This window comes from Narcine bancroftii, chromosome 2 (assembly GCF_036971445.1).
Source record: "Narcine bancroftii isolate sNarBan1 chromosome 2, sNarBan1.hap1, whole genome shotgun sequence".
In the NCBI taxonomy this organism is placed as follows: domain Eukaryota; kingdom Metazoa; phylum Chordata; class Chondrichthyes; order Torpediniformes; family Narcinidae; genus Narcine; species Narcine bancroftii.
In genome coordinates, this window is record NC_091470.1 from 163,642,878 (window position 1) to 163,665,846 (window position 22,969).

At 41.2% G+C, this 22,969-nt stretch overlaps 1 long non-coding RNA gene across 1 annotated transcript; it reads right to left on the reverse strand.

The window, feature by feature from the left end:
• Positions 1–1,337: 1,337 nt before the first annotated feature.
• On the reverse strand, positions 1,338–22,522 carry LOC138752505 (uncharacterized). The gene is made up of 5 exons (XR_011350708.1): positions 22,438–22,522; positions 9,269–9,298; positions 4,362–4,395; positions 1,936–1,956; positions 1,338–1,425 (listed from the first exon to the last, which is right to left on the reverse strand). It is a non-coding gene; the product is annotated as an uncharacterized lncRNA (long non-coding RNA).
• Positions 22,523–22,969: the final 447 nt, after the last annotated feature.

The window sequence follows — 22,969 nt, forward strand, 5'->3', positions numbered from 1 at the left end:
GTTGGAGACAGATGAAACCAGGATCTGAGACCCCAGATTTGGGACGGGGTTTTGTGAGGATTCATATTGTTTGGTGAACCTCAGTAAGGTCATAGGCAATGACAGATTCTGCATCACATCATGTGTTTGGGACCAGAGGCCAAGGCGGGTGACTTGGTTGCCTCAATTCTGTAGATATAGAGGTCACCAGAGTGCCGGTGATAAAGGCATCAGAAGAGGTGGTGGGAGTCGGACTCCCAAAATTCCCAACCACTCTTTTGCTTCTCACTCCGATCTTGACTCTGCGGCTGGACCACTGACACATCTACGCATTTCTTCACAAGACAAACAAAGGAAAACAGGTTTTGTGTTTTTATGTGTACATGATAACAAAGGAATTAGGAACCTTGAAACTGCAATGAATCTAGGTTGCCCACTTGCAATGGTAACAGGGGAAGTGAGCAGCATGTACAAGTTCAATTCCTGCCAAAGATGGATCAAAAGTTGAAAGATCAGTAAAGGATATGAATGGAGAAAAATTACTTCAGAATGAAAGGACTGGCAACAATAATTTTACGTGATTTACTGCTAACCGTTGAAAAATACTGAATGAAGGTTTAACGAGTATTGATGTTGCATTCATCAAAGTTTACAAGATTTACACTGGGAAGATCTACTCACCAGGGGATACAGTCCCGCCACCTAGATGCAGAAACAAACAAATCAGTTAGTTTTCATTTCAAATCTATTCAGAATTAATAATTGTCAGCTGTCACCAATCCCCTCTATGTCAGAGTATCTACTTCTCGACTCTGACCCACAGATCTGGAAGGGAGGGTTCATCCTCTTTTCTGAGGGTTTTTAAAGACCGCGATGTGTTCAAGGTGGGGAACAGGAGATTATTGGAGAGGGAAGGAATCAGAAAAATCTTGGATAGAATGATGATGGCAGTGAAGGATTACCTCTGATCCCGAGAGTGGCAGAAAAGTCGGCAGGGAAAGATTACCTGGCTCCTATTCTAGAGCTCAGGGAGATAACATAACTTATACAATTGGCTCACACTTACAGAATGATTCAGGGCAGACAAATCGTATTCTGTAATCTTGACAGCTACTATCAGTTTGCTCAGCATTGACGCAAAAGAATCCAGTTGTAACGTTGCACCTGTTGAGAACAATTAGCCAGATGTGATGAATAGCTAATAAGATTTGTGAAGCTCTTTGCAATGAAACGGCGGCAGTGAAATAAATGACCGGCTTACTATGTACCTGCGAAGGCTTTCTCCGGTCTGTGAGGTTGGAGTCCCCGATGTTGTCTCCACCTCACAGGCGATTGGTTCAGCGCAGATGGCACCGGGAAATTCTTTTCGCAGATTGGAAATAGTTTCATAATCTCCCTTTCCTGATGGGTTATCACGGTCAAACCACTTGGTGAAGCAGCTTGATTCTGAAACGAATAAGCAATAAATCCATTAGCGACATTGAGCCTGATCAATGCTCAAGTTACGAAATCGGACACCTCTGCTGAATCATTTAAGCTTATACATGGGACACTTTTGCTGCTCCCTTTACCACATTTAATGTCCACCTCTGGCTTACATTTCCTGTCCATTGATCATTAATATTTTTCTTTTTTTTTCTTACATCCCGTCCTCTTCGCATTTAAACAGCTGTTTTCCCCCTTCTCCCACAACAACCCCTTTGTTTTAAATACAGTATTACCAACTCAGCTCAAGTCCCAGAATGTCAGCACAATGGACTGTTTGATTTTTTTTTAGATAAAAATTCATTTTAAGTGGTTTCGATGTAAAATACTGTTGACTCTATATATACTCTGCTATGCAATTTTTTACACTGATTGACATGACGTACATTTCAGTATAACTTTCATGTCTATTTAAAGTCTTACTGCTCTAGTCCAAATTGGTGCGATTTAAAAAAAGTGGAATATACTCACTGAGATATCCAGCAACTAAATCTAAAAGGAAAACCATTCAAATAATTACTATTTCAACAATATTACTACAACATTGAAGAGAGCAGCATATGAACTGCCTCTTCAGCTCATAAGTTGATGCCAAACATGATATTCAAACTAAACTGAAATTCTTCTGTGTGGATTTCAATGATATCCATCCTTTATGTGTTTATCCAGAAGCCTCTACATTGCTACTATTGTAACTGCTTACTCTGGCAGCCCATTGCAGGTAGCCCGGATTCTTTCATAAAAAATTTGTCCTGCACATCTCTCTGAATCTTACTCCTTCTGACCTTTAAATGCACGTCCTCTGATGTCTTAGGCTATTCCCCTGGGGAAAGATCCTGACTGTCCACCCTGTCAAGATAGATGTTATACACATCTATCAGGTCACTCCTCAGCTTCCTCTGCTCCAGAGGAAACTTACCTCATCTCTCCCATAATGTCTGAAGCAGGTAACTTCCTGGCAAACCTCCTACATACTAAATGTTTCCACATCTTTCCTGTAATTTGGTGACCCGAATTGTACACAGGATTCCAAGTGTAGTCTAACCATAGTTTTATGTAGCTTAATATGAACTTCTTACATTTATACTCCACGGAGCCAAGCATACTGTTGGCCACTACCAGTTGCCCCAATAATCAGAAGCACAGAGTCTGAGGGGAACGATAGGCTTTATTGTCCATAAGATGAGCTGGCCTGGATCCAAAATGGGGAAGGGAGAGGTGGCTCGTCCTTTATGGCCTGGGTCACAGGGGAGGAGTCCAGAGGAGAGTGTCATTAGGTGGTGGGCCAGCCCGTGCCTTTACTGGCCAATGAGTATATACAATCCATACCATTACATTCACCCCCTCTTTTAAAACAGAAACATCCCCCTTTTTTTTGACACAGCAAGAGAGAAGTGAAAATTTTATTTATCTAACTAGAGGTTGAGCAGCAACGGCGACTTCCTCCTTCTGCGGGACCGCCGGGGGACAGGCGTGTCCGTGCTCTGCTGTTTGGGAGGGGAAGTGGTCCCGGGGTGGAGGAAGCAGGGAAGGGAACAGTCTGGTTCGGGGTGATGATTGAGCGCACCCAGGAGGAAGTGGGGTTTGATGTTACCCGGAGGACCGACTCCTGGAGAGGGGAGACATGTGCCTCATCCTCCAGTCCTGTGATCCCGTGCAGGGTGGTCTGCTCCGTGGGATGGACGGTGGCAGGCAGGGCAGTTTCGGGATCTCCACCCCTCGTCAGGTCTCGGATAGACACAGTGTCCTCGTGGCCATCGGGGTACCTCATAAACACATATCGCAGGTTGGCATGTATGAGGTGTACTGCTTCCACCAGTGGATCCGTCTTATGGCCCGTCACATGTTTCCATAGCAGAACCAACCCTGGGGTTGTCAGCCAAGGAGGAATGGAGGCACCATTCGACGATCTCCTAGGGAAAGCAAACAAGCATTCGTGCGGGGTGGCGTTAGTCACGGTGCACAGGAGCGATCGGATGGCATGGAGTGCTTCTGGCAAAACGCCCTGCCAGCGGGACACTGGCATGTTTTTGGACCTAAGGGCCAGGAGCACTGCCTTCCAGACAGTGGCGTTTTCCCTTTCCACCTGGCCATTATCCATGGGATTCTAGCTGGTGGTCCTGCTGGAGGCTATGCCTCTGGCCAGGAAATACTGTCGCAGCTCCTCACTCATGAATGAGGTTCCTCGATCACTGTGGATGTATTTGGGGTACCCGAACAGGGTGAAGATATGGCACAGCGCCTTGATTACTGTCGCCAAGGTCATATCCGGTCAGGGAATAACAAAGGGGAACCTGGATAACTTGTGATTCCAACTACCAGATTATGGATCCTGGCTTTCAACTCATCTGCCTTATCCACAATACTCCTTGCATTATAATAGACTCACTTGTACCCTCAGTCTCACCGTGACCATTCACCCACTCCTTCCCATCCTTCCTGTCAGACTTGCTTGCCCTAGCTTCTGCCATCCTCTCAACTCCATCACTTGCTGCCCTGTCACTCTAGTTCAAACCCTCCCCAGTTTCATGAACCAACCTCCCCGCGATGATATTGGTCCACCTACACTTCAGGTGTACAGGTTACACCTTTCCTGAAAGAGAACCCAATGATCCAAATGTCTGAATCTCCATCCAGCTCCTCTATTTTCCTGTTTCTCTCTTAATTAGCACGTGGCACAGGTAGCAATTTCAAGATTATAATCTTAGAGGTTCTGCTTTTTAAAAATTTAATACTAAGTTCTCAGAACTCGTTCTGTAAGACCACAATTTCTGCTTGGGTCTATGTCATTGGTACCAATATGGCCAATGACCTCTGGTTGCTTTCCCTGCACCTCCCAGCATGTCCCGAATTAACAAAAAGACTGAAATTATTAAAATACAAGTGATAATACTTACTATTATTGAAGAGTATGGTAATACTTATAAATGCCTAAGATAAAACAAAGACTTCATTAAAGAAATATCTCAACACGTAAATAAGCACAGGGAATGAAGGTGAGTGAACGAAATCAAAGTTTCCTCTTGTTGTTTTCCAGCATAATTTCAATCAAGTTTCTAATCCTTTTGGTAATATGTTAAGATAACACCACTGATAGTATTTTTAGTGAACTGCTGCAGCTATATGCATCTAGAAATATTAACCAGGGAATTAATTCTTATGGATCACCATTATAATCAGAGTTTGGCTGCTATTATGTTCACAGTGATATGTAAATGAAATTGTGATATGCTTTCACTTAATTTCTTAATGCATTGGACTTTATAAATGAATTCCAGTGTGTCCTTTTAGGGATCTTGGAAAAAAATTGCTTTTGTAGAAAAATGAACATCATCGTAAACCTCAGGAGAATTACCAGTAGGTGGCTAGGGTGCTGTTAAAAAAGGGCACCAAGGACAAGCCTGAGAACTATAGGCCAGTGAGCACGATGTATGTCGTGGTTAAGTTGCTGGAGGAAATTCTGAGAGACAGGAAATATCAGCATTTGAATAGGCAAGGGCATATTAAAGGTAGTCAGCATGACTTCATGCATGTGAGATAGTAAAAACACACAGAAATTATGGAGGAACTCAGCTGATCTCACAACATCCATAGAAGGTAAAGATATATGACCAACATTTCAGGCCTGAGCCCTTCTTCAAGGAATAAGCAAAAAAAAACAGGAAAGCATAAGAATAAAGACTGGCCAGACCAACTAAAGGTATTAATTGGACATGATAAGAGGAGAGGTGAGAATTGATTTTGGCTCTGTGAAAGGAATCAGGGGGAAAAGAGACAAGTGAGAGAAAGAAACAGTGCTGGGGGAAAGGTGTCAATGGGCAGATTTCAGATTCTTTTAATTTAACAAGGTCTACTAGATAAGGATGCCCATTGTCACCTGCTTTATTTGCTATAGTTATTGAGCCTTTGGCACAATTAATACGTCAAAATGAAAATGTTAAAGGCATGAGAGTTTTGAATGAGGAATATAAGATTAATCTATTTGCTGATGATGTTTTATTATATTTGGTGGATCCGGGTATTTCTTTACCAGCAATTCAAGAATGTTTAGAAATTTATGGTCAATTATCTGGTTATAAAGTAAATTGGACCAAAAGTGAAATTTTAACAATTTGTAAAAATGATTATTCAATGTATAAAATTATTACAAATTTGAAGTGGACCACACAAATTAAATATTTAGGAATTAATGTTAATACGGAATTTCAAGATTTATATTCAATTAATTATCTTCCTTTAATAAAAAGGATTAAATTAGATTTGATTAAGTGGAAGGATTTGCCTTTGGGTCTATTAGGGAGGATTAATACTATAAAAATGAATATTTTTCCCCGAATACAATATTTGTTTCAATCAATTCCTTGTTTTTTAAATAAAAGTTTTTTTAAGGATTTATATAAAGCAATTAGAGAATTTTTATGGAAGGGAAAATTTCCGAGGGTAGCGATGAGAAAGCTGATGTGGGATTTTCAATTTGGAGGTTTAAGATTATCGAATTTTCAACATTATTATGAAGCAGCTCAATTTAAATTTCTTAGTGCATTAATGAATATGGAAGATCCGCCCAGTTGGGCAAAGATAGAAATGGCGGTTATTTCAGAAAAATTTTCTCATGAGTTTTTGTTTCGATGGAATAAAAATTTATTACGAACTTATGATGTCCCAATATTGAAGCATTTATTAAACTTATGGACAAGTAAACTTAATAAATTGGGGCTCAAAAATAAATGGTCTGGACGATTGCCATTATATAACAATCAACTTGTTCCTCTTACAGTCTCCAATATTACTTTGAAACAGTGGGAAAGGAAGGGAATAAAAAATTTATCCGATTGTTTTTCTGAGGGATGTTTTTGTTCTTTTGATGAATTACAAAGGAAATTCGGTATTAGTGGAAACTATGTATTTGTGTATTATCAATTAAGATCTTTTGTAAAACAGATATGTGGTCGACATATGATTTTATTGCCTGATTCTAATTTTGAGGAATATGTACTTTCAATACCACAAAAGGGATATATATCTGATTTGTATTGTATTTTACAAGAAATTGATAGTAAAAAAGATTGGGATAAGGATAAGTTGAAAATGGGAAAAAGATTTAGGTTTTATAATAGCTGAAGAAGCTTGGATGGAAATTTGTCAGAATAGTATGAGGAAATTGGTTAATGCTAGATTAGCAATGATTAATTACAATTTTATACATCAGTTATATTTAACACCGGAGAAACTAAAAAAGTTTGGTCTTAGTAATTCGGATTGCTGTTTTCGTTGTGACCAGACGGCTAATACTTTTTTGCATACTGTTTGGTTTTGTGATCGATTGCAACAGTTTTGGAAGGGTATTCAATCTATATTTAACAGTTTATATAATGTTTGTCTTGTATTAGATCCTAGTATATTTTTATTAGGGAATATGCAATCATTAATTGATTTGGGCCTACAAGATTATCAGATTTCTTTTATCTATTTAGCTTTAGCTGTGGCCAAGAAATGTATAGCTCTTACTTGGAAAGATAGAAATATATTAACTTTAGATAGGTGGTATTTGGAGATCAAGTTCTGTTTGACTATGGAAAGGATATCTTTTTTAATTCAGGATAAGATGTCTTTTTATAGGTTGAAGTGGACTCCGTTTGCTAAATATATGCATTTAAGTTTGATTTAAATATGTTTTTAAGTTTGATATTTTAGTATTGATAATTTTCTTTTTTTTAATTTTTTTTGATGTTAGTATCTTTATTTGTTATGTTTTATATTTTTTTGTGTAAGGGTTTTTTTTATATATATAATTATTGTTCATTTTATTAACTCTTCACTCTTTCACTCTTTATTTTGGGGGGGGGGTTAGACTAACTTTAAGCTAGGTCATTAATGTTGTGTACTAATTTAGGGGGGAGGGTTTGTTTATTTAGTCTGCCGATGTAGTATTGTAATTTTTTTTATCTTATGTTTAATCTTTTACTGTAACTTTCTATTTTTTTCATGTTATAAAAAGCTTAAATAAAGTTTAAAAAAAAAAGACAGCACAGGATTTAAAGCCAGTTCTGGTCCCATTCACTGAGGCTGTAAAGGCATTGCGCTAACCGCTATGCCAACCGTGCTGCCCATGCTCACAGTCTTTTTCCCCCAGGGTAGGATCTATAATGAGATAACAGAGATTTAAGTTGCCTGAAGGGCAACTTTCTGCATCTGAATATTATAGAAGCAGGTACAATTATGTTGTTCAAACGACATTTGGGAGGGCTTAGAAGAATATGGATCAAATGATGGCAAATGGAACTAACCCAGAATGCTAACTTGGTTGACATGGGAAAGTTGGGCTAAAGGGTCTGTTCCATTCTGTGTGACTCTGACTCTTTGACTCTGGTTGTTAAGCCAAGGAAATCCAATATAATCTTGTGTACCACATCTCATCTTACACTTGGGAGTTCCGTGGCCATTCAGTCAGTGTCACACAGAAGAGAACCAACATACGCCCACCATATGTACACTATCAAATATCCATACTAATCCCATTTACCAGCACTTGGCCTATATTAGCCTGTATTGCCTTGGTGATTCAAGTGTCACCCAGATCCTATCTAATTGTCATCATAAATGAAACATTCCATCCCAGATAGCATTTAGTGTGGGGCGGCATGGTTGATGTGGGGTGGCACAGTCCTGGCAACATTCTAGTGAGTCTTCTCTACATCTTTTCCAACTTATTGATGGTTTTCCTATAACTGGGTGACCAGAACTGCACACAGTGTGATCTCACTAATGCTTCGTATCATGAGGTGTCAATGTTTGTGTTCAATATCCCACCTAATCAAGTGCCAGCGATTGGGACCTGGGTTTGAATCCCGCCCTGTTTATAAAGAGTTTATATGCTCTCCTGAGTCTGTGTGAGTTTTACCCGGGGGGGGGGGGGGGGGGGAGGGTCCAGTGTCCTCCTACTATTCGAAACGTACCGGGGCATAGGTTAATTGGGAGGCACAGACTTATAAGCCGAAATAGTCTGTTACCATTCTGTATGTCTAAATTGAGATTGAGACTGGTAAAATGGAGAGGAGAAGCTATTGTAGAGGGAAAATACATTATACTGGTGTAATAGATGCACTGAAATTCTTAATTGCTACAGCTTCATCAACTACGACGGTGAAAATTACCACAAGGCATCGTGAGACAAGAAATAAAGTTCACGTAACACTACATTTAGAACGTAACATACATGAAATTCTTTATCTTTGTCTACTGTAAGGCAGTCAGAGAATCACCACTTTGTCCAGCGCCCCTCACAGAAACCGTCAGCACCTGGTGTTCCCAGGCAGTCTCCTCTCCAAGTTCTGAACAGTCCTGAGCCTGCTTAGTTTCCCAGATCAGACAATCTCAGGAGGATTCAGGCTATTATGTTCTAATCAATATAAAAGAATGGTAAATATCCACGGTTGTATATAGTACATAAAAAAGTGATGTTTCAATAGTGCAGGAACATTTTTGATGGTCCTGGATTAGTGTTATGGTTAAGGGAGTTCGGGGACATTTAAGATCCTGATAGCTGTTGGGAAAAAAAAGTGTTCTTGAGGATTGAATTGCTGGACTTCGGGCTTCGGTTACTTCTGCCCAGAGATTGTGATCAGGATGATGGGAATCCTTCATGATGTTGGGTGCCTTCTTGATGCAGTAACACCCACAGATAAATTATATTTGTATAATACACTTCTTTTACAAGTTATATAGATAGTTGGTGAAGAAACAGCAAATAGAAAATGAACATTTTGCATTTGTATCTTTATACAAAGTCTTACCAAAAACTTACCAAAAATACTTTATCCATTTTCTCCAAACTCTGGAAAAGAAAATTCATCCTTTTAATGTGACTTATTAAATTTAAACGTGTAATAAAATACAAGAGAAATATATCTGCATGAAGTTTATATCTTAACCATATAACCATATAACCACTTATAGCAAAGAACAGGCCAGTTCGGCCCTACTAGTCCATGCCGTAGCAAATCCCCACCCTCCTAGTCCCACTGACCAGCACCCGGTCCATACCCCTCTAGTCCCCTCCTATCCATGTAACGATCCAGTCTTTCCTTAAATGTAACCAATGATCCCGCCTCGACCACGTCTGCCGGAAGCTCATTCCACATCCCCACCACCCTCTGCGTAAAGAAATTTCCCCTCATGTTCCCCTTATAATTTTCCCCCTTCAACTTAAACCATGTCCTCTAGTTTGAATCTCCCTCTTTCTTAATTGAAAAAGCCTATCCACATTTTCTTTGTCTGTCCATTTTAAAATCTTAAACACCTCTATCAAGTCCCCTCTCAATCTTCTACGCTCCAGAGAAAAAAGCCCCAGTCTGCACAACCTTTCCCTGTAACTCAGACCCTGAAATCCTGTCAACATTCTCGTGAACCTTCTCTGCACTCTCTCTATTTTGTTTATATCTTTCCTATAATATTACAAAATTTTATATTTTAATAAGATTGTTCCTGGACACAGGTCTATGATTTATTTCCAACAGCTTCTTGTCTCCTTACTACTTTGACAATTTCAGTCATATTTCTATACAGTTTCTCAGCAAAATAAACACAGCCCCTCACAATAATTGACCGATTTTAAACTGAGTATCCCTTCGTAATCACTTCCTGAATCTATGTAAACTGTCAAGTGGAGGTGGATACTTGGACCTGCTATTCAAGGTCAAGTCTTTGGGCATGAGGGTTCTCAGGAATTCTGTTTATTGATATTTGTCTCAAAATTTGATTGCTGTGGGGAAAATATACAATCACGTGGTTGGCCCAGCCTCAGTTGCGATATCGGCTCTCAGCAAATAGGATGACTTAGATAGCTTAGCAGTTAGCGTGACAGTGTTACTGCGCCAGCGATCTGGGTCTGAATCCAGTAAGGAGTTTGTATGTTCTCCCTGTTTCCTTGGAGCACTCCGGTTTCCTCCTATCCTTCAAAAAAGTATGGGAGTTGTAGGTTAATTGGGTAATGGGCTGGAAGGACCTGTTACCATGCTGCATACCTAAATTTAAAACCCTCCCTGTTTACCACTTGATCCTGACACGAAGCTCTGGTGTAAAGGTTATTTTCAAAGAAAGATATGCAAACGATATTTAGTTTCTTCAGATAAACAGCAGTAAAGATGTTGATTCTTAAATGGACCAACAACTGCATCTACAGATTCCGGTGTTCAGGAGGCGATGAAACAATCGTAACGCCGTGACAGACAAACCAAAATTCCGTGATACACTGAAGCAATTATTCTCATGAACAGATCAATGAAATCATACTAAATCTAGAAATGAGATTGGGAAGAAAAAATATACAGAAATGAAAGCCAACACGTTATATGGTGCGGACTCGAAAGGCTGACATGGCCTGTTTCCGTACCGTAAATGGTTATATGGTTAACAGTTGGCATCATTTTCTACAAGCCAGTTTCCTCCATCACTCACAGAAGTGACTTTGGATTGAGCAGCCCAACTATTTCACTGAGTAGGTTTGATACAATGAGAGTTACTCTGGACAATGAAGCTTTGTGTTGGTCCTGAGGTTTGCTTTGCAACATTTATTGCTCAAAATGCAAAATGGTCGGGAAGGTGTGAATTAGAACAAAGGCAGGTTTGTGAATAAGGACAATGAGGATAATGACATGATGACACCGACAGGATACTCCCTGGTCCTCCAAGTTCACAGAAACAGCACATAGGCAGACAGGATTGCCTAATGCCAAACTCATCCAGGAGGCAGAAGTTGGGTGAGCCCCAGTGTATGTGTGTATTCCCAGGGTAAGGGGAAGCACCCAACTTTGCATTGTTCTATAATAAATGTTCTTTGTTCTCAATATTTGTCTCGAGCAATTTCTGTGAAGGTACTTCTGTTTCTAACATGGGCATATCCCGATTTGGAGTGAAAGGCAAAAGTCTGCAGACACTGAGATTGCAGTTAAAACACCCGAGAGATCAGCTCCAGTATTTCTGTGTGCTTTTACTATATCCCTGTTTGGGGAAAACTCTGGAAGTGCTTTGTCAATCCCATCTCCAAGGACATGGGGAATGTTATAGCAATTGGATAAGTTTTCAGACAGTTTATGTCAAATGATCATTTGCTAATTTCCTTTAATTTCCTTATCTAGTTCATGATAATCCTGCCCATTGTACTTTCAGGGGAAGAATCTATTGTATCACTGCAATGCCTTCCTTTTGGCATGACTGGCTACCGAGGCTCCTTTGGAAAGTCACGTAGTCTACATTCTCTTGGATGAACTGTTGAATTGGTGCGAGTCCCTCATGACTGAACACCAAGGCTGTGGTATGAAAGTATCTTTTTCACTGCATGAATGTAGCAAAAATCTAAAAATACAAATGGTAAAAATCCAGACCACTTAGGGTCTGGACTTGAAACCTTTTTAAACTGAGTGGGCCTTTGTGTGCATAAGATGCACAGTGGCAACAAGCGACCATGCTTAATCCAGGTAATCACAAATAAATCATTTGTATACAATATGTTTCTTTTACAATGTTTATTCAAGCATTACATGCTATTTTTTAAGCAGTGAAAAAATTGTTTACATTTTTTGTCAAGTGTTTATTTTTCTTTAAAACTGCTCGTTTTGATAAATGAAGCACACTGTATTTGTTAATGAATAAACCATCAACATTTACCTGTTCGTCTCTTCTTTATTCCTCCTTAAATTTGAATTTTAAAACTACTGTCTGAGAATCGAGAAAATCCGGACCAACCCAACTGCTGAGCAGTCTTGATTTTAGGTCTTTTACTGTATCTTAGGTTGATGTCATCAGAAAATTACTAGGCATTACTAGTTCCAGAGCCCTCCTCCCTTCACTGGTATGTCAGTTCCTCCCCCTTCTCCTAAATCATGACAGTAAGAGCCAAATAAACTTCAATCCCTCTTTGAAGAGCACCTCAGGGTGTTTTGGAGTAGTGCATTGCATGCTGAGCACCAGTCATTCCATTATAGGTACATAATGATTCCCTTGTACTCTGACAAGACAGGCGGGGGACATCCATTCCAACAAAATCCAATCCTTTTGCCTTAAATTGGGCTGACATATTAGTCCACACTATGCAGCCAACCCAGAAGAAAAAAAAACTTGTAAACCTGCCTGCCTCTCCCCCCAACCCCCCCCCCCACCACCCCACCACAAGATACAGTAGACGTCCAAAAATCCAGACTTCTTGGGGAAATCCAGACTTCTTAGGGATTGGGACAGTCCAGATTTTAATATTTTTTGGATTCTTGAGCAGCAATTTTAAAATTCAAATTTAAGAAGGAAAAAAAGAGATGAAGATGTAAATTTAGAAAGTTTATTCATTATAAAATGCAGCATACTTCATTTATCAAAACAAGAAGTTTTACTCGCACACAAAAGCCTGCTCAATTTTAAAGTATGAGCTTGTGAAAGTCCCGATTCTCGGGTTGTAAGGATTTCTGGCATCCTGATTGTTGAACTTCTACTGTAAATTGCATTGAGAATGTGAGTTCTTTACTTGTTAATTATTGTTAAACATTCATTGGAGCGACTTCATCTCCAACATCGAAGTACTCGAGATGGCAGAGGCCGACAGCATCGAATCCATGCTGCTGAAGATCCAACTGCGCTGGGTAGGTCACGTCTCCAGAATGGAGGACCATCGCCTTCCCAAGATCGTGTTATAAGGCGAGCTCTCCACTGGCCACCGAGACAGAGGTGCACCAAAGAAGAGGTATAAGGACTGCCTAAAGAAATCTCTTGGTGCCTGCCACATTGACCACCACCAGTGGGCTGATATCGCCTCAAACCGCGCATCTTGGCGCCTCACAGTTCGCGGGCAGCACCCTCCTTTGAAGAAGACCGCAGAGCCCACCTCACTGACAAAAGACAAAGGATGAAAAACCCAACACCCAACCCCAACCAACCAATTTTCTCTTGCAACCGCTGCAACCGTGTCTGCCTGACCCGCATCAGACTTGTCAGCCACAAACGAGCCTGCAGCTGACGTGGACATTAGCCCTCCATAAATCTTCATCCTTGAAGCCAAGCCAAAGAAGAAGAATTATGACATAGGGTAACCTTCAGCTAATCTAATCTCTCTTAACAGTGTGTTCTCCCCCTTTCTTTTTTTGTTTCTCTCTCTCTTGGAATGAAGGACTGATCTGGTGGACATCTCTCCCAGATTTGCATTGTACCTTTTGTCCATTTTTTTTGTCTATGTTCTCATTCTCCAACTGCTTCCATTCGCTCATTGATCAGATAACCTTCCCCGTGGACATTCCATCTTTGCCCTATTAGAAATCTCTCACTCCCTCCCCCCATCTCTCTGCAGCTTAATAGGTTTATTTTGTCTTCTTCCCAGTTCTGATGAATTTCTAGATCTGATTTTCTTTTTAAATTGAAGCTACGTAACAGGGTTTGCAATTTGCAGAAACATGGGTGACATTCATTCTTTGTCTGGTTTCTGGCGATGGAAAATGTCCAAATATTCTAAATTTTATTTACAACCCGGTAGAACCCAATTCTAGCCATTGAGACCCCTGTCATCCAATTACACCCAATTAACCTACAACCCTTACATTTCAGATGATGGGAGGAAACCGGAGCACCCAGGGAAATACCACACAGGTCATGGAAGAATATACAAATTCCTTACAGACAGTGTCAGATAGGAACCCTTGTCACTGGCACTGCAATAACATTGCACTAATTGCACTAACCTTGATGGTAGCCCGCACCCAGAACAGAGAGATAAGTTTACACCACAAGCTCATTGGCATAAATATGATGCAGAATTGTTAATCAAGACTGAGGGTGCAGAGGGGAGACAGCCAGTGTAATGTGGACATGAGAGACTGCATATTCAGGAATCTGGAGGAACAAACCATCTACTGAAGGGACTCAGTGGGGCGAGCAACATCAGAGAGAAAGAAAGAATTGTCGTTGCCCTAATTCCATCCTAACTCTGCATTCACCTGAAAAGTTTCTGACCTGAAATGTTAGCCATTCTTTTTCTCCCACTGATGCTGCTTGGCATGCTGAGTTCCTCCTGCAGATGGTTAGTTGCTTCAGATTCCAGCAAATACATTTACATGTGTGTTTATAGAATCAATCCAGCAAATAGAAAATCTGCCCTGGAATTGATTTGTGACTGAAACAAGTTTCATTTTAATACATGAATTTGCCAAAGCTCAAAGACATTTTTCAACTGATTAATTTATTGTTCTCAGCTCTCGGACTCTGGCTGTCATGGGAGCCAATCCTCAAAAGGACATATGCACAACACAAGAAGCTATTGCTAAATTTCATGACGTGTTCATGACAAAAAATTCTGATTGGCACAAAAAATCTGAAGATGTTGGAATCTTAATGCAAGGTCTCTACCTGAAAGATCGACAAACACCACCCCCCCCCACCCCCCCACCCCCCCATCCTGATGCTGCATAACTTACTATTAGTCTTGATGGCATCAATGGGCTGCTGAGAACTGCTAGCTTTAGTCAAATAATTAATGTGGCAAAACAGAACAAAGCTTGACCCGTAAGTTTTTCAAATAAAATATAAATCAATGCACTGAGTTGAATCCAATTTGAATTGATTTAAAAGTAATCAAATATAAAACACAGCAAAGACAAAGGTCTTCCACTGGGTCCTGATCACTTAAACTTTGATGATTAACCTTGGATCCATGTGGAAGAGAGTGATTGGCACCTGAAATTCTGGGACAATGCGGTAACTCTTTGGCTCAATGAGCACAGTAATTTGCTCATTGAGCCGAACTATCTCCCTCTCAGACCTTAAGAGCAGATCACATGCTCTGTCTTTGCACACACAGTCTTGAGGAAGCATCTTTCTTCAATGGCTGGAAGCATCCCTTATATGCAAATAAAAATCTGCTGGAGGAATCAGTGAGTTAGGTAACATCGGGGTGGGGGGAGGAAGGTAGTCGATTTTTTGGACAGAGACCTTGCATCAGGATTCCAACATCTTTAGACTCATCTGTCCTCATAGTGCTTCTTGTGTTGCGTATGTATCCTATTGAAGGTTGGGTCCCATGACTGCCCATCACTGTGCAATAGAGTCATAGAGCATAGAAATGGGCCCTTCAGCCCATCATGTCCATGCTAACTTTTTCTCTTTTTGCATTAATCCCAGATAAATAAGAGTCATGATATTGCATTTGGGAGTTTGCTATGCCTAGATTAGTTGCCACATTTCTGTCTTTATAGGAACCACTATACCTGATTGACTATGGAGTGGTTTGGGACCCTTTGAATAGGACCAATCAAATAGCAATCTTTCCTTTTACTTCAAAGACAGCAGTGTACCCTTAAGAGTTTTCATTTGATGGGGATAGATAGAGTAAATGCAAGTAAGATTTTTCCCATGGAGGTTAGATGAGGTACAAATTAGAGTACAAAGATTAAGGGTGAAAGGGGAGAAGTTCTTCACACAGAGAGTGGTTGGAGTGTGGAACGAATTGTCAGCTGAAGTGGTGAATGCAGGCTCAATTTTAACATTTAAGAAAAATTTGGACAGGTGAGAGGTATATAGATTTTGTACTAGTCAGTGGGACAAAGCGGAATAATAAGTTCAGCACAGACCAGAAGGTCCAAAACTTCTTTTTTCTGTCCTGCAATGTTCTGAGGTTCTAAAACATGGCCCAGCAACGGAAGATTCAACAAGGAGAGGATCTCCAGAAATGCACTGCAGTAACAGGCTCAAGCCACTGAGGGCAAAAGAGCTAAAGAATTAAGTCAATCAATTGCATTACTAGAATTGAAAGAAATTAAGAAATTGAAGCAACAATTAGAGGAAAATTGGAATGAGAGTTCAAAGTATAAACCTTAGTAGGAACAAAAGGAAAGTAAAGGATAAGTGAATGTGTTGCATTTGAGTCAGTCTCAGTTTCAAGGAGGGGAAAAAAAATTAATATCAAAGGAGAAAAAAAATGAAGGAGAAAAATCAAAGGAAAATTTAGGAAAAGCAGTACCAATCAGAATGAAAGGGGCTGATCATTCTAAATGTCAGGAAATTTAAAAGATGCCATAGCAGCTCAGCAATCAGAGGGGATTCATGCATGCTCACACAACCAAGGCAGGAGACAGTGAGAATGAGGAGGATGTAGATTGGCCTTTACTAAATGAAGCAGTGAGGGAGTAAAGTCAGAATGAAGAATATAGCATAGGAACAAGCCCTTCCACCCATTTCTACATTCAGCACTGTGCCCAACTAGTCAAAATCTGTTTTACCAGCAGACAGTGCATATACCTTCATTCCCTGTACATTTATATGCCATTTAATAACCTCTTAAATGCTGCTATTGTATTTTCGAACCCTGTCAGTGCAGCAACAGGAGGTAAACAAAATATCTGCAGATGCGCTGGACATGGTGAAAAGACTAATTATCTTTGTCTTCCACAAACTTCCTGTCCATATCGTCAAGAGTCATTTCCAAGTTGTTCACATATATCAAAACCATCAATGGTCCCAGCACTGACCAGGTTCACGTTCGAGTTTATTGTAGTGATGGAGTTTATTTGTGAGTAGACATTTCATACTTCATATAACAAGTAAGGCCCAGTCCAAAAATGCAGAGTTACAGTGAGAGATCAATTGGTAGTGAGAAAATACGGCATCATTTTAAAGTTTTGGAGTTTGATAATGGAAGGAAAGAAATTGACCTTGAATTTGGTGATGCGTGATCACATACTCGTGACATAATTCTGACAAGAGACGAGTGCCGAAGAGAATGTTGCCTAGATAGGATAAATGTTACCTACACTTACCGATCAAAAAATTCTAGTCAGAGAAAAGTCACTCCACAACTGCCTTTTGCCTAATTTTTGATCTGATTAGCAAGCTTGCCTTGAATCACTTTACCTAAGCTTTCTGGACTTTGTCCAGTGGTTCATGACACCAGCAAAACCAACCATACAGTTTTGTAAACATCATTGTAAAACATCAATCAGGCTGAATAAGCTCAAGCTAAAAGTACGAATGCCACTTTCTAAATGTGCTGCTTTCAGATTTTGAGAATGATATGTGGAATTTCAACAGATCAAATTATTTTCAGTTTGGTTCTTCTTCCGATATTCATTGAACGGTAGATTCAGTTGTGTTCTGTGAAAGACCTCTTGCATCAATCTCAAGAATGAACACCTCCTTCCTAAAATGGGATATGATTCAGGTTTTTAAACACGGGTTGTTTTGTTTTTTCCCTAGAACTTCCTTGAGAAAGTATTTTTAAAAAATATTTAAAATGATGACTGGAAGCGAAAAGGGGGTCTGTATTTGTGGGCTGCTTTCCTTTCTTTTCATCAGCTTGTACAATAGGCATGTAACAAACTGACAAATCTTGAGAGAATTTTAAGGAATATGGAGCAGTCTATTCGAATGTTCAAGAAACTAGAGATTAGACACTATAAATTAGATGATTTTGTGAGCCACGAGTTAGTCTTCTTTGTAGTAAATTAGCAGCTCACGCCTTTGCTTCTTACTTTAATAGAGTTCTCAAGCTTTGCAAAGTGATTAAAAGTTTGTTTTTGCAGCTATATTCATGTTTGCTTTGGAGCAACCTCAGGTTCTCTTTAAAGACTCCCTCACAACCCTGCTGGAGCACCTTCACCAGAAGATCCACTGCTATTCAAGGTGGCAGCTCAAAAATTACATTGCAAGGGCAATTTAGGACAGATAACAAATGCTGACTTTGCCAGCAATGTCCGCATCCTAAAAAAAAAAGAAATGCAAAAAATTGGAATCCCTGTATTGAGGGACACAGTCTCCAGGCTTCTTTTTTTTTAGTACATCGAGGACCCACAAAACTTGAGAGGAACCAAGCCACCCTCGATCCTAAGCAACAGTGAGAAAGAGGAGGAGATTAAGGGAAGAATACTTCTGAAACTGAAGACTGAAAGACCAAGCTCGGCATCATTGATTTTTCTGTCTTTCTCTATCTTTTCTTTTGATTCTATTGTACAGTGTGTGTCTTAGTTGACAATATCTATTTCTCAGTTTAAAAAGAATCCAAAAATCAATTCAGTAAAAATATTGAAGATCTTACCTGGGGGATCCAGCTACAGAAATAACAGCATGGCAAGCAGTATTGTGGCAACTGAAACCCTTCTACCTTTTTAATATGCTGTTTCTATGCACGGGACCTATGAACGGTGAGGGGAGGTATACAGAAAGCATTTTTTTAAACCTTGTTTCATAATCATTGAAGTAGGAAGAATTTATCTGACTGATGTTGAAATCTGAGCTCATTTGTATTGTTTGCAAGTTACTGCATACATTAAATAATTAAAAGGACAAAATAAAAGGATCAAGTGAACCAAATATTTTGCTGCAATTACTTTTAACTTTAAAAACCTTTATTCATGTTGAGTAAGTTGTACTGGGCTTTAATATTTTGACAAAACACCATCTTAACTAGCTGAAAAGAGTCCACAGTCCACAGCAAAGTCAGTCAAAAATCCTTATTTTAAAGAGTGGGGTCAAGTGCAAAGACAATTCCTCTATGAACACAAACAATGAGCACAAAGGTGTGCACAGACTTTCATGCATCTTCTGACTGTAATCTGCATGAACATCGCCAGTGCCTACAGGAACCAGCAAGCATCCATTGCTGCCGTGGGGGTTACAAAAGGCAGCTCTCATAGAAACATAGAAGATAGGAGCAGGAGTAGGTCATTCGGCCTTTCGAGCCTACTCCGCCATTCAATGAGATCATGGTGAGAAGCTACAGACGTTGGAATCTGGAACAAAAAAAAAACAATCCATGAACCCTCCATTATAGTACATCTTGATGAAGGGTCCAAACCAGAATTGTCCACCATTCTTTTTCTCCCACAGATGTGTTCTTTCAACAGATTGTTTTTTGCCTGTCTCCTTCTGCTGCCTTCTCTTCTATTTCCAGAGAAACAGGTGGGGAAATAATGCAGGCAAAGTCACCTGGCGTGACCTAGCCAGTCAGGGAGGTGACGCAAGGAATTTCCTCTGGGACTTCACTGGGGTAGGCATCCACAGATTTATTGCATACCTGCAGACACAACTGATGTCAAGTCAGTCTGGTTTGTTGCTGGGAACAGTGTCATGTATGGAGGAGTGTTTCTCTCTCTCTCTCTCTCTCTCTCTCTTTCTCTCTCTCTGTCCCTGCACATATCATTGCGCCAAATAACAATAATGAGTTTATTGTCATGTACATTTTGCAATGCACAGATGGACCAAAATTCTTACTTGTTGCAGCCGAAAGGGGAACTTGGTTAAAAATAAACTACAAAAAATCTATAATAACATGCTTTTTTGAATTTAACAAAAAAGACAATAAATACACAAAAAAGTAGATTGATAATAAATATGATCATATATGAACTAGTGGTACAGAAAGTGGCTTAGCAATAGTGCAGACAGCCAATTCAAAGTCAGTTTCAATTGTTTTCAGTGTCGATTATTAGCCCTTTGCTAGCAGAGAGGTGTTAGATATCCATCAGGGCAGCGAGGTGGCAGAGCCTCAGCTTCCACCACCCAGGGTTTGGTTTAATTATAATTTTATTTTTACTTTTAACACAACATGGTGGAAGACTCTTCCAGTGCAAGGAACCTGCATCGTCTAATTACTCCAGGTTAACCGACCCTGTACGTTTTGAATGGTGGAAGGAAGCCGAAGCACCTAGAGAAAATTCATGCAGACATGGGAAGAACGTGCAAACGAAACTTGCCCCCTTCAGGGTTCTCCAGATGATCCTTTCTTTCAGGTTATCTTTCAGACAGCCAGTCTTCTCCTTTGACTGGACAGCCTTCCAAATGTTTGCCAGCTTTGTCCTCTGGAACTGATTTCTGTCTCCTCTCTCTTTGTTTCACTCCCTCCCTCTCTGAGTGCAAAACTGTTCTGAGTCTGCCAGCAAAGATTACATGGTCTCCCAGGCTAGCTGTATTCTGCAACGTTGTGGCTCTTTCTGCAATAAGCACTCTGCAAAAGTCCTGCAAATATTCTGTGTTTTACAATGTGTGTGTGCAAACTGCTCTAGCAATTCCTCGCAAACCACTTCAAAATACTCTGCCACAGTGGGCAGAAGGTGTACGGCAAGTATCCCTCCCAATCTTGATCTACCACCAGGACTGCCCGCTCACCCAGAGACAACCCCAGCTAACCCTGACTCCGCTGCTTCCCCTTGATCGAGTAGCTGTGTGGGGAACGGATCAGGCTCGGTATGCGCCCCCACTGCCAGAGGATCAGAGACTCAAGTTCATCCAGGTGCTGAAGCCAGACAGGCTGGAACTGGACCCCAGAACCCCCGGGGCAAGCACTCACTTCAACTGGTGACAGAGGTGTTTCCTAAACAGTGTGGGGGTTGATGGGGTGTCAGAGGAAGAAATGCTTATGCTACTGCTAGCGCAGCTGGGCGATCGCCCAAACTCCCTTATACAGGATGCTAAGTCCTATCAAGAGGCTATGAGCACCTTGCAGATACACTATAATAAAGGGCACAGCGAGCTCCACTCCAGACACAAGCTCATGACCAGGTCACAGCAAGCCAGGGAGTCTGCTAGGGATTTCACCCTCTCCCTGAAGGTCTTAGCTAGGGAGTGTACTTTTAAAACTGTATCTGCTCGAGAGTATGTGAACGAACTCATAAGAGACAGAATTGTAGCAGATGTCAGATCTTCCAAGATCAGGCAGAGGCTGCAAGAAAAGGGGTCAGTCGGGCTGGAGGAGTATGCTTTTCTGGACTCATTAGCCCTGCACAGGGAGAGGAACACTAGTGCCTGAGGGCAACATATAGCAGCAGTATCCCCAATGGAATGCTCCAACTCCTCCTTTTGCAGGCAGCCCAATCACCCCAGAGCTCTCTGCCCAGCTAGAGAAGCTAGCTGTTCAAATTGCAGAAAGAAAGGGCATTATGCAAAAGTCTGCAGAAGCCCTAAGGCTCCCGCCAAAGCCTCTTCTCATGCAAATGAGAGGGGTAAAGCTCTTCTTCTTCCTCCTCATGTTATCAGAAACAGTGTGCCATGTGCAGCCGGCCATGTTGGACAAAGGATACGACCTAGAGTGATCAGGATGTTGAATACCAGAACGGAGGACATGCCATGCTGGCCTCTCTACGTCTGAACCAGGCGAGCCACACGATTTATCAAATGCAACTGTTAGTATTAAAATTAATGGGTCGAAGGAAAATTCCCTGAAGGACAGCAGAAGTATGGATGGGACCAGGGGCTAGTAGAGCGCTTTTCCCTGAACCCAAAGTCTAGTGACCACCAGATTTTGTTCGCGTCCAACAGCTACACAGCTAAAATGACACATTTCTGCAAGGTCACGTTGGAAGTAGAAGGAATAGAGTGCGAGGAATTTAAATTGTCAGCTCTCCTCCGTCTCTGTCCTCCCGTCCTGCTCAGGCTGGTCTTTTAATGTCAATTGGAGAGCATCACATTGGGCCCCTTCCCCCACTGCTCCTTAAGAACAAATAGCCCTGTAACCTGACAGCCCTGAGTGTAGAACCTCTCCCATTATTCACTCATCTCACCCCGGACTGCACGCCAATAGCCACCAAGAGCAGGAGGTTCAGCCCGTGGGATAGAGAGTTCATTAGAGTGGAGATTTGCAGATTCCTACAAGACGGCATTATACAGAAGTGCTCCAGCCCCTGGAGAGCCCAAGTAGCTGTAGTAAGGCTGGGAGAGAAGCAGCCTTCTGGAACTGACTACAGTCAGACCACCAACAAATTTATGCAGCTGAACGCCTACCCACTACTACGCATAGTGGACATGGTGAACAGCATTGCGCAGTATAAGGTGTTCTCCACTCTAGACCTGAAGGCAGCGTATCACCAGTTGCCCATCAGAGAGAGCGACCACGGCGTTTGAGGGAGATGGCAGACTGTACCAGTTACTCTGTCTCCCTTTCATCAACAGTAATTGGGTGTCACTGTTCCAGCGGGAGATAGACCGCATAGTAGACACCAGGCGGTGTTCCCTTACCTTAACAATGTTATCATTTGCAGCCACTCTCAAGCCGATCATGATACAAATCTCAAGCGTTTCTTCTCAGCAGCTAAGGAACGTAACCTAACATACAAAAAGGACAAATGCGTCTTTAGCGCTAAGAAACTGGCCATCCTGGGATACAAAGGAGGGAAATCAGCCCGGACACTGCCCATATGCGCCCACTCCAAGACCTCCCAGTCCTTCACACACAGAAAACATTAAAGAAATGATTGGGATTCTTCACATACTATGCACAGTGGGTTCCCAACTATGCCGACAGGGCCCGTTCGGTCATAAAAGCTTCAGTGTTTCCCCTTGGCCCGGCGCTGTCAGAGCCTTTACAGAGATTAGGAACCTGATTGCAAAAGCAACCCTGCAGGCCTTAGATGAGATGATCCCCTTCCAAGTGGAGACGGATGCCTCAGATGTAGCACTAGTGGCCACACTGAATCAGGAGGGGCAACTGGTAGCCTTTTTCTCGCGGATCCTACAGGAGTCAGAGGTGAGACATTCAGCAGTGGAGAAG